The 14476-nt window shown below is 35.6% G+C and overlaps 1 protein-coding gene and 1 long non-coding RNA gene across 3 annotated transcripts in view; one reads left to right on the top strand and one right to left on the bottom strand.

The window, feature by feature from the left end:
• The window catches only part of LOC120093580 (uncharacterized), a 197410-nt gene that overhangs the window by 79035 nt on the left and 103899 nt on the right, over positions 1 to 14476 (bottom strand). For both annotated transcript variants that reach the window (XR_015624629.1, XR_015624630.1), the window contains one exon: positions 10739 to 10793. This is a non-coding gene — a long non-coding RNA (uncharacterized LOC120093580). The remainder of the gene's footprint in view (positions 1 to 10738; positions 10794 to 14476) is intronic.
• Ptprq (protein tyrosine phosphatase, receptor type, Q) overlaps positions 1 to 14476 on the top strand; it is a 182501-nt gene that overhangs the window by 83295 nt on the left and 84730 nt on the right.

Here is a 14476-nt window from a genome sequence, read left to right as displayed (position 1 = left end):
GGCATATCTTATTACTTTATTTTCCATTCCTGCTCTATGTAGCTGATACTCTTCTGACCAGCCTTGGCACATCAACCTCCTCCCTCATTTTCTTCTCTGGTTCTTTTTTTTTTACTTCCAGTTTTAAGTAAGCTATGTGTGTGCATAAAATTTGTGTTTTCTTTGTCTTTCTAGTAAATATAGTACTTGAAGCTTCAAGAATCAATCTATTGCTTTTATGAGATTATGGGTTGTACAAATGACATTTAAGAGTGGTATAAATATTACTCAAGTATTCAAAAGATGAATTGAGCAAGGCATGCTTCAAAAGGAATGTGTTAATTTGGAATAAAGTTAAAATCAATGTGATATAAATGATTTGAACATATAAGCCATACAAACATTAGTGATCACAACTTATTAAATTTCAAATACTAATGTTCCTTAGCTTACAGTAATGCAAATTTGAGGAAGAATCTTACTTTTTAATGTATGACAATATATATTGTCAACAATAAGATTCTTTTAGAATTAAAGTTGAATAAAAGCTTTTATTTATTAGTATATTAGTGTATTAGGATTGTAATTTAATTTCACCATGTTTACTACAACATCGGGTAAAGCTTTTATTGAATCTGTAATTACAGACCTTATTATGAAGAGTCACTACCTTGCAGTATTAGAGAGGTACTAAAAAATCTACATGGTGTAATTAAATCTATACCATTTAAGGGATGTGTTAAAACTAGTGGTTAGTTTTGTGGTTTGTTACTAATTATATTAATTCCATTGTACATGTTTTTCTTCCTAATTTTCATTATAACTTCGCTTGATTGTGTCTCTGAAGCAGAGTTGCTATAATCCTGGATGGTCTGGAACTTGATATTTGGAACAGGCTGTGCTCAAACTTATAACCATCCTCCTGCCTCTGCTTTCAGAAGGCTGTGATCACAGGCACGAACCAGCAAGCCTGCCTTCATTTCCAAACTATCTGTATGCAAGTCCATTAGTGATATTTTTTATATAGGGGTTTAATGTTATTAAGGTATAAACTCCAAATTTAATATGAAGTTTACCTTTAGGATGTTATGCTGTTGCCAATTAAATGCACCAGCCATGATCCCTAAGTGCTGTCTTGCATTCAATCGCCCTTTATGTACATCACTTGCAAATTAAACATAAATAACGATGGCCCAAGTTGTCCATGATATACTTATGGTCGTCTCAGGTTTCCTTTGATGTGGACATATTAGATTTATCTTAAAGCTCATGCTATTTTTTTTCCTTTTAAAGTCTATATTTATAAAATATCCAGAGGCATCAACATCTATTATTTTTGGTGGCTGTCAAATGTACAAATTAAACATACTTAGAATTTTTTACTGAACTTTTAAAGAAAACCCCTTTTTCAGTTTTATAGTACTTTATGGTTTATATGCAGTTTACATATAGTTAAATCCACAAAGTTTAGTTGCAAAAGTTCGGTGAGTTTGAAAGTTTCAAATACCCACCCACTTTACTACTTCCAGTCAACATGTAGACTGTCCTTCCATCAGAATTCCTCTTGCACACCTACTCCTCAAGGCAGCCCTATCCTCATGTTCATCTGAACAGACAAACTCGACTTGTTCTTAAGCTGTGTGTGCTTTTTCATGTACACCCTAGTCCTTCCAGTGTCAATTAGAGATTCATAATGTTATAATCTCAGTAACGATTTTAGTTGTTAAATTATTTTCTATCATAGAAACATCCCATTATCTATGAGTCATTGTTTGTGGACATCCAAGTTGTTCTGAACTTAGTGTCATGAATAAATTTTTGTACTTTCATGGAGTTTTTATATTTATCAGAAATCAGTGTTTGCAATCTACTGTAGGCTCCTAATAGTCTTTAAAAAAAAAACCAGGGTTTTACTACATAGCTCTTACTATATATACTAAACTATATCAATATGGCTGACTTGGAATTCACTATGTAGACTAAGCTAGCCTTGACCTCACCGTGATCCACTTTCCTCTGCTTCAGAGTTCTAGGATTAAAGATATGCCTGGCCTCCAATACAGCAATCTTAGTAATGGGACAGACTATCATTGACCTTTGATCTCCATTGTGTTTGGTACAATACTTTTAACTGTCTGTATTTGTCAGTTTTCTGTTACTATGATACACAAGATCCAAGACAATTTACAGAAGAAAGAATTTATTTGAGCTTATGCTTACAGAGAGATGAGTCACTCATGGTGGAAGGCATGGCTGACAGCTGGAAGCTGAGCGCACACATCTGCCTATGTGAGCATGAAGCAGAGAGATTGAACCTGAAGTGGAGCAAGGCTTTAATCTCTCAAATCCTACTTTCAGTGACAACATAATCCCAGTAGGATCTCACCTCTTCAACCTCCCAAAACACCACTCATTGCCACATGGTGCCAAGTGTTTAACTACTTGAACCCATGGAGGGTACTTATTTAAACCACCCCACTAATGACTATAAGTATATATAAAAATGATAAAATTATTTACAGCCCTTCTAAAAATAATGGTTATCATTTAGCATAATACAGTTTAACACGTTAAAATAACCAGTGTTTTACTTATTTACATTTTTCAGTGTGTCAGGGAAAGCAGCTCAGTTTGTTGTCAACTGTCTATCCGTGATGCCTCAGCCTCAGCCTCCCCAGTCCTGAGACTGTCGTAGCATACCAAATCTGATATAAATTTCTGTTTTATTTCTTTGCAAAAACTTATCAAGAGTGGCTTTTTACTTCATTTTCTAGATATGTAAATAGAATATTTTCTGTGTTCTGGGCAACTGTTACATTGTTTTCTAAGTTCGGATTACCTTACAATATTTTAATCTTTGAACGTTGCTTGAAATGCCTCTTTTAACTGTAAGGCTATACATCGCCATCTTATATTTTCTTCAGTACAACCACTGCCCTCACATACGTCCAGCTTGCATCGAGTGGTTGTCCTGGTAGCCAATCTAAAGTTCTTGTGGAGCAGCTTTGTAAACATTCCTTAGTCAACCTCCTTCAAAACCTCCATGTGTAAGGGATCGTCATTTACATCTAGTATCATCCCTACACTGCTTTGCCACCATGCTGGTTGACCTCTTATGCCACATGAACTTGCTGTGACGAGACAAGGAAGTTTCCTAACTATGTAATTCTTTGCCTTTGTCTGAAATGAAAAAAAAAGAAGAATAAATGAAGTAAATGAATATGATTGGTTACTGAATTTATCATTGATCTATCATTTAAGTAATGATTTCATGATGAGAGTACCAACAGGGGAATTTTTACTTTATATAACTATTCATAATTACCATATCTTTGCAAGAAGTTTGACCTGGAGAAAAGGTCACTCAACTGTAGCAACAGAAGTTCAATCATACTAGAATAGATAACGTGAATGCTACCATATCTCACTTGTACAGGCTCCCATTCAAGTCTTTAATAAATGTTATTTAACTTTGAGTGTTTATCTTAGACATTCAGTTCTAGGAGTTCCTGTATATGTTGGATATAAGTTTCCTTGCTAGTCCAACTATTTGTCAACCAGGCAAATACCTTAATTAAACAACTTTAAGAGTAAGAATTTATTTTGCCTTGTGTTTTCAGGGGTTTCAGTTCACCAGTTTGTTGACACATTGCTTTTGGACAGGGTGATGAAGAAGATCAAAGAAGGGACTATGCCACTTACCTCATGGATACCAGAAAGCCAAGACAGAAAGCTAAAGGTTGAGTCCCACCTCAAGAGCATATATGTAATGGCTTATTGTCACCTTCCAATAGCACTACAGGTTGGAGACCATGTCCTTTGGTCTTATCGACCTTTTGGAGAACATTTAAGGTCCTAGCCAGGATGTATATTCAGCAAAAGTTACTTCTCACTTGATAGGCTGACTTTCTTTGTTAAAGATATGTTGGGGTGGTTATAATATAATTATATCAGTTTTACCTCCCTTTGAATACCTCCAAATGTACCACCCTCTTTGCTTTCTTTTCTCCCTTTCCCCCTTTCTTTCCCTTTAGTGGCAAGAGTTGTGTTGTAGTTGTATTTGTTAGGACTGGGCTCTGAAACTCTGCATTTTGATCACTTGTGGTTTTTCCTGTGGCTTCTGTTAAAATGGGCAGCTTCCCTGATGAGGTGTGAGAGCTACACTTTCTGTGGGTATAAGAATAAATACTTAGAATGTTAGGTATCGATTGTGCTGGTTTAGTCAAGTGGTTGTTTGAGGTTCTCTTCCAAGATCCATCACAATTCTAGGGAGTTGATAGGGTTCCAGTCCCAGGATACCTGGCTTCTGATTTCTCTCTTGTTAAGCGGGTCTTAAGTCCAATTGGAGGGCTGTAGGTTGCAGTCAAAGCATTCATACCACTATTGAACCTTTAGGGTTATTGTGCTAAGCTGGTGGTTGTTGTGGTTAATATGCATCATAGTTGGGTAGGACTAGTCATGTTTTCCACATCAATTTTTTAAGATAGTTTTTCCAAGAAATTCAATTCATTCTGAGATGTCATATTAATTTACTTAGTGATTGTTGGCATACATAATGCTAGCCCTGCTTCCACCTGTGATGTTAGCTGTTTGTTTTCTCTTCATATATGCTAATATTTAAATGCTTATGTATTTTCTTCAAATAACCATACTATGAATTAATGTTTATTAGTCTTTTTTCACTTTATTTGTGTTCTCTTTGATTTTCTTCATTATCGATTTAATGGAGTTAACTTACTTTAGCTGCCTGCTTAGGATAAAATATAGAATATGACTTTCGCCATTAGTATTTTTTAAGTAACAATATTTATAGAGATATATTTTTTTCTCTAATGATAACATAGTTTTGTATGACATGTTTAGCAATAGTCTTATCTTTAAGTTCTGGGTAGCAGCCATGGACAATGATATTGACTGTCTATATTGATAAAGAAGTGTCTTAGTTTTCCTTGACCAAAACTATAATGGACGATTCCTATATCTGCCCAGTGAAGATTTTCAGATAGTCTAGGGCTCTTTGGGTAATCATTATTACCCCAAGTGGCATAACTTCACTTGAACTTACGTTTTCAATAAGGATAACTTAGTAACCATCGTTTGTAAACTGTCCAATGGAGCCTGGTGAACTCAGCTTGATACATGACTGAAGGCAATGGCTGTCTCTCTTACAGAACCCATCAGTTGTCAATAGTGCAGCAGGGTAAAGTTTGACTTATGAGCTCCTCCCTGATGGCTGTCTATTAACAGGATCAGTCTTTTGGCCCAGTTCAGCCAACTGCAACTGTAATAAAATCACATTAAGAATGGCTACATAATGCCCTGAAGCTAGCATTTTTATTATATCTTTTCCCTATCTTTGGGCTATTTCATTTTCTGTTTTCTCTTCTTTGGTGTTTCCTGAGCCTAAGAAAGTTTAGTATAAATGTTCCATGTAGGGCTGAGCACTAAACTTTCATTTATTGTATTTGTTTTCAACAGCTATGAGTCTCTGTGTAGAATAATAAGTGACATTTCTCCGATTAATGCTGCAAGTGGCATTTGTCTATGAATATAAACATAAATTTTCACAAGGTACTTTTTTTGCTATATCAATTTTGCTAAACCAGAAATTAGGAACACATGGAGATTCTGACTGGACTTACAGTGTCAGGCAAATGTCGGCTTATGTGGAGTATTTAGATTTAGAAAATCATAAAAATACCCTTTGTTGCTATGTAATCATCATATCCTTACAGTGAGTAGGTCATGGGCTCCACAGCTTGGGTCGTTAATGCTTCTCTGTCAGTATTCAAATCACCTCTGGCAATACCAGTGTTAGCCAGGATGAAGCATACTTGCAGTTCAATTCTAGCACGGCTTTTCTCTGTCTGGCATCTAAAGTTTGCAGTACCTTCAGGAACAGGGTCTTAACATATAGTTCTGGTGGGCAAGCAAGAACAATGGGCATATTCTGTATTGTTCGAAGCCCTTTGTAGGTTTTCTGACAAACAACAACTCATGGGGGGGGTATTGCCTACTTGGTACTAGGAGTTTTTCCTCTTTTATGTGAACATGCATGTAGTTGTGTGAACTTATCTGTTTCACATGAACTTAGAATGCTGCAGAGCAAAAGAGGGCATCTGATCCCCTGAACTGGAGGTATAAGCAGTTGTGAGCCACGATCTGAGTGCCGGGAATTGAACCTGGGTCTTTCGGAAGAGCAAACAGTTCTCTTAACCACTATTCTATCTCTCCATCCCAGTACTAGGATTTTTATTTCACAACCTTATGGCTTCTGCAAGAAGATTTATCTATGCATGCGTGGGGTTTCCATTCAAACTTGTTTTAAATTATATTTTAATAGACTTAAACAAAAGTGCCTACTTTTACATACCCCTTAGTTGAGATAATTCAAACATTGCATCCATAGAGGAATAAGCTTGATAAAAAGATGATCAGGTCAGAGCTTTCTAAAGTTATCCAGCATAGAGACTAGAATATATTCATATTAGTTTGGGATCTTTCCAAAATTATTTTTGCCAATATATGTATCTGACTTATACTTATAATTCTAATAATAATTTTAATTACACAAAGTGTTTTGTGTAGAGTATCACAGTGAACACTGGTGATCAGTACATGGAATATATGCTTACATTTTAATAATCTTTGTGTATTTGTATATATTATTAGACATACTGTTCATAAATGTTTCGGTAACTAGAGAGTCTATTGTTCCTCCCCTCCCCCTCTCCATCTTATTTATCACAGGTCCTGAAGATTTCAAATTCTTTTTTTTTTTTTTTGGAAGGATTTCAAATTCTTAATTACCTATTATGAATACTTTCTTACAGTTTATATCTAGGCAGGGCAATTTTGTGTGTACATCTTTCAATCAGTGTTTCTTTTTGTAGAAATGTAGTTCTCAAAAGGCAGAAAAAATTTACATAATCATTCAGTTAGGACTACTACTATGCCACACATCTTTTTGAACTTCATTCATTCAATCAATACATAGATTAATTTTGTTCAATTATCCCTTAGTTATACTAATATTCATTATGTATCATTGTTGGTCAGGGATTATGGTCTAACCTGAGGTCCTCCTGGCAATTTTTTTATTTAACTGGCCATTGAAATTGACATATGAAAGTACCCAAGTCTTCACTGCCTGCTGTTCTGATGCTATAAGTACTCATCATTCATTCACGATTATAATTCAATCACTTATACAAGTAAAGGTATTTCCCAGTTTGGTTTTACATGGCCTCTTTCACACCAAAGCTTTTCCTTCCAAAAAATCCTCTAGTTCTGCTGAAAAGACATGAAGCTAATATTTTATTTATATATACGCCTTCAACCAAACAAATCCCTACAAATCACTACCCCTTTCTATATTGGTCATTATTGTCAATGATTAAACTTGATATTTAAGTGCTATAGATTCGAATGATCTTAAGAGATGATTCTTTGACTAAGACAATTTGTATCAAAATTACCACTTTAATAGATACTCTCATGCTATGACTTATTGTAGAACTATAAAAGCTAATGACTCTATAAACCATGCTATTTTACATCCATGCTGATTATTTTTGATGACATTTTATTGTACCATTCTCCAAAAACTGACTTTCTTCTGAGAAGTTTTATTAATATATTTTAATGTAACCATGTGCTCCACAATACTTGGCCTAAAGACTAGAGATATTGTAGCCAGATTCCATGGGATCCCGGACCACTATTTGCCCATTTATCAGTGCAGGTACTAAAACAGATACTGCAAACTTTCTCATTGTAGATACTTTATCAGTCTCTTTCCCACTGTTTTAATAATTTGTTGATAATGGCTTAATTCAGCTTACTGTCGTGCGGCTTTCTTCTCACTGTGTAGTATTATCTAGGCCATGCTTGTACAGCATATTTTGTTAAATGTGTGCCGATTATCCCAATATCTCAAAATTAGGCAGACAACCATAGTGATGAGAATTTGTATTACAGTATGACAAATAGTGAAAGCAATCCATTTACTAAGTGGAAAAATTTGCATCCACCTACACTGAGAAACATAATAAGAGCCAAATTAAACATGCTATTTACTGTATAAAGCTCTTGTTAAAGACATTGTTCACTAAACAGTACCTTCTTTATATGATTCTGGAGAAGATATATGTATATATGTAAATGAATTATAGTTCTTTGCCAGAGATGATTGCATTTTTGCTCACTTATTTTATCTTTATGGTTATAAAATTTATGATCTTGATTTTATTTTTGAATTATTTTTATATTAGAGTCAATTTCATGGTTTATTTCCGCAATATCCATATTATCGACTAGCCTAATACAGGGTTCATTTAATTAATTGTGTTTCCTTTTTTTCTCTACCAAATATCTCACCACATTAGTTTGTATTTCCTATTGGTGCTATTTATAATTATTCTTTATCATTATGATCTGAATTCTATTTCACATGTACAATGTGTAACCAGTTTCTATAGAATTTGCATTTCATGAGCTGAAGAGCCTAAACAATTAAGAGCACTTGCTAATTTTGTAGAAGACCCAGGTTCAATTTCCTGCATCCACATAGCAACTCACAGCTATTTATAACTCCATTTCTAAGATATTGAATGTGTTCTTCTGGTCTCTGCAGGTATTTCATACATACAATACACACACACACACACACACACACACACACACACACACACATTCAGGCAAATATCATGAATAGAATGCATACAAAATGTAAATAATGCATATTTAAAAATTACTTTTCATTAATACCAGCTATATTACATATTTTGTACGTTGTTCAATTCTATTCTTTACCAATGAATTTCTGTTGATTTTTATCTGTTACCTATGGTCATAATTTAAACTCTTCTTCCAATCTTTCACTGCCTTTCAATAATAACATCATACCTTATAGTATTGTTTTTAATATGACTTTATGATGACTATTTTTCTTCTATCTAGGATGATTACCATCTTGTGGAAAACATTTCATTGCCATTTATATATGGCTATCCATATTCAAGATGCTGGAATATCTTCTATTGATCTTTGCATGCTTCAATAGATCCTTTAGCATAGTTTCTATAAAATGAGTCATTGTATATAAGAAATATATAATATATATTGAGTATGAAAAAAGAACCTATGCATTTAAAAACTACAAAATTCAAGATAAATATGTAATGAATGATACTGATTAAATTCAAGTCAGTAAAAATTTATACTTTGTATACTGAAGTTTGATATGTCAAATTTTAATATTAATATTGAACCACATGCTATTTTTAGCACACTGATATTTGTGTAATGCATTGTTTAAAATAGATCACATAAAAGTTTTAGAGACTAAACATTTCTTAACCAACTATGAAAATTAAGTTAATTTTTAATTTTCATATATCATATATTTTATTTATTTTATTAAATAAAAATCATCAGATAGTGTAGAATCTATGTATTAATATTTATTAAGATGCATAAAGCTCTAAAATACATAGTTAAAAATAAATAAGTTTTAAAATGATTTTGCACATTAGTATACCTAACCAGATGATGAGAAATTTAAAAAAAAACTATTATCAGAATCCTGTAAAGGAGGCTGGTTTTGAAAATGTGACACTCATAAATTAATATAATAATTAAATTTTACATGGACTTTCATTTTCTCAGTAGAAAATGTAATTTAGTCCTTGAAGGCCAGGGGATATTAAAATCTGTATCAAGTTTTACATAGTTATATAGGTTCTTCAACTGTGGTGAACATGTTTATACTGATACAAATAATTTATAAATAAAACTAATTTCCTAAATACCTTTGCGATTGTGATCGCTTCATCACAGTTCAGTCATGTTTAAAAAATTTAAGCAAGCTGTGTGATTATGCCAGGAAACAGGCCATGATGTGTTCAAATTAGTACCATCTGTGGAATAGAAAGAGTTTGAGGTTTGCCGTCATTCTTAAAGAATGGAAATCTGATTTTCCATGCTAAAGTGAGTGTAATCCTCTTTGTATCTGTAATTCAATAGGGCGGTTGCCTTGAAATGGTCCAGCGCCATACACAGTTCATCAAAAGTGAAGATACTGGGTATAAGCGAGGGTTACTGCTCGCCACAAATGAGTATTTGTGAAGCTGCCCTCGGATGCATTATCTGTGCAAAGCAGCATCTATTTGGAGTCTGATCATTTCTAGCTCCTCATTTCTAGCTCTACATTTAATATAAAAAGAAATGTGTGCTATATTTGAGGCCATGTCAAAATAAACAGTCCATTTCAATAAGTTATAATTTATTCTAATACATGCTGGGGTCCCATATTGTCCAAGGTTGAGTCTGTGTGGCTATCTGATGGTTTGCATCAGAATAGACTACAGCATATGAGCCTGTGTTCCCCCTACCCCAAATAAGAAAACCCCATATCTGGGCTTTGTTTCTTTGTCAGACAAAAGTATGACTTCATTTAAAATTCCCTTCTCTGGGAATATTAGATTCCGTGAACCAGTAATTTACTGAAATATTTATCCTGCATCGAATTTTCTTACTGAAGATTCACTTCATTATATCTGAATGTTGAAGGAAAATGTTACTCTTATGGATACAGATAGGAATTGCCCCTCCTGACAAAGATGAGAAAGGACGAAGTTCCTCTGCCTTTTCTAGTTCATTGACTAGTGTATGCTCTTCAGTGTAATTTTCACATACATTTCAGAGTCTTCTTCAAAGTTTACATATTTAGTCTCTTGCCCTTGAAGGCCTAAGTTACCTGGACCTTGGCTTCCCATCCTTGGTTGGCTTCACCTCCAGTGGTTTAACAAACCCTGTGAGGAAAAGATAACATGGGAGGAGTGGCTGTAGTAGACTTTAAAAGAAAAGGGCCTTGGCCATAGTACTTGGCTCCCAAGCAAAATGGGCAATGAATTTGACAAGGAGCAATATGAATTTTAATAACATTTTTAAAAAATTTTTTTGTTCCCCTCCCCATCCTCCCCCCCATTACCACCCTCTCCCCAACAATCATATTCACTGGGGGTTCAGTCTTGGCAGGACCAAGGGCTTCCCCATCCACTGGTGCTCTTACTAGGCTATTCATTGCTACCTATGAGGTTGGAGCCCAGGGTCAGTCCATGTATAGTCTTTAGGTAGTGGCTTAGTCCCTGGAAGCTCTGGTTGCTTGGCATTGTTGTTCATATGGGGTCTCGAGCCCCTTCAAGCTCTTCCAGTCCTTTCTCTGATTCCTTCAACGGGGGTCCCGTTCTCAGTTCAGTGGTTTAATGATGGCATTCGCCTATGTATTTGCTGTATTCTGGCTGTGTTTAAAAATGAATCATCTCTCCACTGTACTTAGGCAAATATCTGACACCTTCAATCTGTCTAGAAAGCTTCACACATTTCTGCCCAGGTGTCCATTTGTCTCTCTTCCCATCCTTCTTGGGCACCCAATGTTTTCAATATGTCCAGCTCTGTTTTCCCTTTGGGTCTTACTATAACCTGATGTTATTCATACAGCATGCTACTTCTGTTGTCTGATTTCTTACTAACTTATCTCTCAGCAATAGAGCTCATTCAAGCCATTTAAATAAAACCTTATCATATACTATGTGTTCAGTTAATTGTGTATTAAAAATGTTTATTAAATGACTAGCTTAGGTCATGGTAGACACAAGCCAATATTTACTATGATATTTTATGTGTATGGTAGCTTGTCATTTTATAATTATTATTTCATATTTTATTGACATAGGTAAACATTTTTTCTAAATTTTTTACCTTTCAGATTATAATTCCATGATTTCTCCCTTCCCTTACCACCTCCAAACCCTTCCATATACTCTTCCTTGCTCTTTGTTAAATTCATGGCCTCTTTTTTTCATTAATTGTGATTAGATGCATACATATATGCATATACAATCATATACATGTGTTGCTAAATATAACCTTCTCAATCTGTGTAATGTTCCTGACATGTGTGATTTCAGAGTGGACATAGTATGGGACAGCCAATCAGTGTACTCTGGAGATGACTATTTTTTCCATACCCCACATTCCTCAGTTGCTGGTAGATCTTGGTGTAGGGCTGAGACCTCATGGGCTTTTCTACTTTCTGGATATTTTATACAGAATATGAGAGTTAAACTGTGAGGGAAACAGACTAAACTTTAGAGTACATTTTTCAGTGGAGACTTGAAGGTTATGGGAAAGTGAGTGTCAGTTCTGAATAATAAAAGCTGTAAACCAGTAGAGTTCTTTCTAGACTCAGTATAAAGCCCTGCTTTTGGTTTTGTTCTCTTTCTTCTGCTATTTCTCTATCAGGAGTTGAACAAATAGTGAATGATCATTTTGTAAAAGAAAATGGTGCTGGATTTTCCACTGCTCTATAATAAATTATCACAATCATGGTGGCTTAAATCAATGCAGACTATTAATTTAAAATGCTGTGATCAGAAATCCAGGCATTTTGTGTCAGATTCTCCACTTAGTTTTTGGAGTTCAATTCAAAATGCCAAAAACTACATTTTCAAATGGAATTCAGAGTCCTCTTCAAAGTTTCTCTAATTGTGGTAGAATTCAGTTGCTTGAAGTCCCCAGTTAACTATTTCTTGGTTGGTCGGCTCTCAGATCTGAGTCATGTGATTTATCTTGAGGCTCCCTTTTATAGGGAGGTAGGGATAGAGGTCTTTTTTTAGTGTTCTACTTAAACACTGAATTTATCTCTTCAATTCTGTTCTTTACTACTCTAAAACAACCAAAGAAATTGTCCTACTTTTCAAGAACTCATGGTCAGGTCCACTGGATATTCTTTTATTTTAAAATATATGGATGTGGACTCTTAATTAAACAGCAATTTTACTCCCCTTCTATCCCTGGGAATCACTGTTTGGAAAACAAGAAGCCATATGTATAAGCAATATTACAGCCACCTTTATATATAACAAGACTAGTTGATTAAAATCATTGATTTCTAAGTTTCCTTCAAATTCTAAAAATTGATGATTTTGCCATTCATTTCTCACCCTACAGATTTAACCGACAATGCAGAGATAAAAATCAGAGCTCCTGTAGATGCCAACCTGGCTGGGTGTATTAAGTTGCAGTAGAATTAGGTGTACCCTCTTCTGTTGAGGCTAGACAAGGGAGTCCAGTTAGGGGAATAGGATTCAAGGGTAGGCAACAGGGTCATAGACAGCCCCTGCTCTCGTTGTTAGGGGACCCACATGAAGACCAAACTGCACATTTGTTGCATATGTTTAGTGGGCCTAAATCTGTCCCATGCATTCTCTCTGGTTGGTGGTACAGTCTCTGTGAGGTCCCATGGGTACAGATTAGTTGATTCTACAGGTTTTCTTGTGGTGTCCTTGATACTTCTGATTCCTTCAATCCCTCCTCCCCTTCTTCCACAAGATTCTCCAAACTCTGCCTAATATTTGCCCGTGAGTCTTTTCATCTGCTTCCATCAGCTGCTGCGTGAAGCCTCTCAGATGACAGTTATATTGGGCTCCTGTCTGCAAGTATGACAAAAATACCATTAATAGTGTTACGAGTGGGATCTCTCTCAAGGCTTGGGTCTCAAGGGCCAGTCATTGGTTGGCCATTCCCTCAATTTCTGCTTCCTCTTTATCCCTGCACATCCTGGAGACAGAACAAATTTGTATCAGTGGTTTTGCGGGTGGGTTGTTGTCTCCATCCCTCCATTGGACGTCTTTTCTGGTTACAACAGGAGGTGCCTATTTCAGGCTCCATAACTCCTATTGTAAGGAGTCTTGGCTAGGATGAACCTCATAGATTCCTGGGGGTTTCCACTGCCCTAGGTTTCTAGCATCCCAGAGATGCTTCCCAGACCACACAAAGATTCCAGTTCTCTCTCCTAATTCTCTCTCCTTCAGTCCTCCCCACGCTAGATCAATTCTGTTCCCCTCCTAGCCCATCCTTCTTACACTCAGTTCTCTCCCTCCATCCTCTCCCAAGGAGGCCTCCTTTTCTTTAAGGAGAAAGGGAAAGGGATGGGGGATGAGAGGAAAGAGGGCAGGACTGGGAGGAGAGGAGGGAGGGGAAGTCAAGTAAATAAATTATTAATGAAAAAAATCAATGCTCACCCCTGCTATGACCTTCTAACTTCTTTCCTTGACAAATCAAGTGTTGTGTGAATTTTTGTTTTCTGGGAGATAATTGCAAGGCTACCCCTGTTAAAATGTCCCTTCTGAGTATCACACTGTGACACTTTGGTAACTTTTCATTGCAACACAGGCTATTTGAAAACCCCTCAGGAAAAGTCCCTAAGCCCTTGTGCAATTCTTCAGTTTTGCTCTTGTTAAAATTAGATCAAACTTGACTTAACAATGGTGATATCGCCATTGTTACAATCTGAGAAATTCTGTCCCACATGCAGGCTCTTCTCTGGAAACTTATCCTGAGCCCTCAAGACATTTACACTTTATGTTAGAAGTTTTAAAAATATGCTCAGATGACCTCAGTTTAAAATTAGTCACTGAAAGATTTGAATAAT

This window comes from Rattus norvegicus, chromosome 7 (assembly GCF_021556685.1).
Source record: "Rattus norvegicus strain SHRSP/BbbUtx chromosome 7, alternate assembly SHRSP_T2T, whole genome shotgun sequence".
Classification (NCBI taxonomy): domain Eukaryota; kingdom Metazoa; phylum Chordata; class Mammalia; order Rodentia; family Muridae; genus Rattus; species Rattus norvegicus.
The sequence above is the reverse complement of the archived record's forward strand: the minus strand, read 5'-3'. Positions and strand labels throughout refer to the sequence as shown.